This window comes from Ictalurus punctatus, chromosome 5, assembly GCF_001660625.3.
Source record: "Ictalurus punctatus breed USDA103 chromosome 5, Coco_2.0, whole genome shotgun sequence".
Classification (NCBI taxonomy): domain Eukaryota; kingdom Metazoa; phylum Chordata; class Actinopteri; order Siluriformes; family Ictaluridae; genus Ictalurus; species Ictalurus punctatus.
Genome location: NC_030420.2, coordinates 31,187,423 through 31,189,922, shown reverse-complemented (window position 1 = coordinate 31,189,922; position 2,500 = coordinate 31,187,423). Strand labels below are relative to the sequence as shown.

At 43.1% G+C, this 2,500-nt stretch overlaps 1 protein-coding gene across 4 annotated transcripts in view; it reads left to right on the top strand.

Moving 5' to 3' along the window:
- The window catches only part of plxnb3 (plexin B3), a 110,342-nt gene that overhangs the window by 41,446 nt on the left and 66,396 nt on the right, over positions 1-2,500 (top strand). The gene's annotated exons all lie outside the window — the stretch shown is intronic.

The following is a 2,500-nucleotide window of genomic DNA, read 5'->3' as shown; positions in this document are numbered from 1 at the left end:
AGAGCCTCTCCATGAACTAAGACGACCAAACATTTCACCAGGCTAATGGGCGGTTTGTTTTTTCCCCCATTTGTTAGAAGATTTTCACCTCCTGTGATTTTTGTTTTCGGTAGAATTTCATTAAAAAAAAAACAACAACCTTAATTCACATTTTAGTATCGTATTCTTTTTAAAATGATTATTATGAACACTAATAGTCACTCTGTGAGTACACTAGTGCTTTGAGTCTTCAATTGTCAGATGCGTTCCCTACTTGTCTGTCTATAAAACCATATAGATTTTATACATATAAAACATACATATAATTCCCTTATTGCTTTTAGTTTCATTCACTCCTTTTTTTTCCACTCTGTGAGCATAAACCGTGCACTAAAGCCTTGGTGTTTTTCTTTGTTACATGCTTTGTCTCTTGCGATTTATATATATATATACGTGTATATATATATAACGTCTATAAACAAACGCAAGCCGATTTCTTCAGTAGTTCTCACTGTTTAGGAACGTCGTTCAGTTCGGCCGCGCTGTAAGCGTGAATAATTCACTATTGTTTGTTCTTTCCTTTGTTAGACGCGTTCCCTCGTTCTATCCAGGCTTTATTTCTTTATTCGTCGCTATTAATGTTCAACGTCCGTGCTGACGTTTAGTCAGTCCACGTGCGTCGTTTATGACAAAAGTCGAAAGTATTTTTGACGCATGCAAGAAATCGTTTGAGACGGAGTTCGGACGGTCTGGGTTTTTGTGTGATTTATTTTATTTTTTTTGTGAACTGAAGTAAGAAGGCACGAACAGGAATAAAGCGAAAGCGTTAGACACTAATCAAAGTATTACTGGATATTTAATCATGCGTTTGTTCGGTCTCCTTCCCCGGGGGTTCGCTTGGTTATTTCTGCTGGTTATTGTATTAGTCTCCAGGGAGGTGTGGCTGCCCTGTCAGAGTAGCAGTTTGCCACGGTGAGAGCTGCCAGAAGTGGAATCTGAATCCACACACACACACACACGCTGACACATGTGCACACACACTAACTCCCCCGTTCCTCTTTTCTTTCTCGTACGCCACCAATGCCCGGTCGTCTCTCTTACCCCCGCCCACACATCACACACAGATATTCCCTTCACTCTCGCCCACGCAATTATACACAACACACCCGCAATCCACATACGCGATGCATGCACACTGTCTTGTTATCACTCCATTGTTTGCCATCTCAAACGCCGCCTCCGTTCTCAGGAGCGCTGGGGTTTTCACCTAGCATTCAGCACGGGTCGTTCTGCTAATCTGCTTGTCACACAAACCCCAGGCCCCCCAAAAAAACCCAGCCTCCGCTGTCACTCTTTCCTATTGCTAATTTGAAAAAGAAAAAAAAAAAAAAAATCTCTTCAAAGAGAACCCTTTCCTCGTAAAGCGTGAAACTCGTAAACGCGTCTGGGAGCGTTCAGCCCCGAGCGCCACATCAAACCCGTTCCGAACCGCAAGTCTGAGGCGGACGGCAATGACAACAACAACAAAAAAAACCCCACACACAGCTGTTTTGCTTGTTTTCTGACATTAAAAACATCCATTACATGGATTAGTGAACAATGCCTACCAGACATCCACAATAACAAACTAATTACGGCTGTTTTGGATGCTTTCAAAGCCCAGGCCGGGGTTTCCAACAAAACACCATCAGCCTCGTTTCCGCCGTAGGACGAGCAGAGAGCCGGACGCATATCGAGAACGTTCTAGAGACTTTCGAATCTCACAGAGCATTATGTGGGTTATGGATTTTTTTGGGAAATGTTTGTCTTGTTTGTTTGGCGCGGACCTTAAAACATTTATAACATAGCTATTACAGCGTGTGGAGCACTTAGAGGGGCGTGGTTTCCCTCTGGGGAACACTTCAATGTTCTGTGTAGAACCCAATGAAGGAGATGGTGCTCACCACGTGGTCCGGGTGGGTCCTAATGCCCCGGTATAGTGACGGAGACACTATACCGTAAAAAAAAAAAACAGCACCGTCTTTCGGCTGAGGCGTTAAACCGAGGTCCTGACTCTCTGTGGTCATTAAACATCCCAGCACACCTCTCGTATAACCCCGGTGTCCTGTCGAAATTCCCCCCATCGGCCCTTATCTATCACGGCCTCCTAATAATCTCCAGTGGTTATTTCATGAATCGCCTAGCACTGTTCACTTCTTCAGTCTGATTGGTCAGAACGTGTTGATCGATTTTCTATAACAGCAGCTCTGACACTAATACAAACGACAGGGTCATGATATTAACGTGCATATGGTTGCTATAGTAACAGCTTGCACACGGACCTGTATGGTGGACAATCGGTCTAATCTACGACTAATAATAAACAGAAACGTTGTGGTGTTTAACGAATGGAAAATCGATGCCGGTGAGGGAGTGACTGTTAATAGCTGCTATAACGTAAGTGATGACAGGAACTAACTTTAAAAAAAAAACAAAAAACAAACACTTGATGTAACTATAAATGGTTAAAAAGCTTGATACG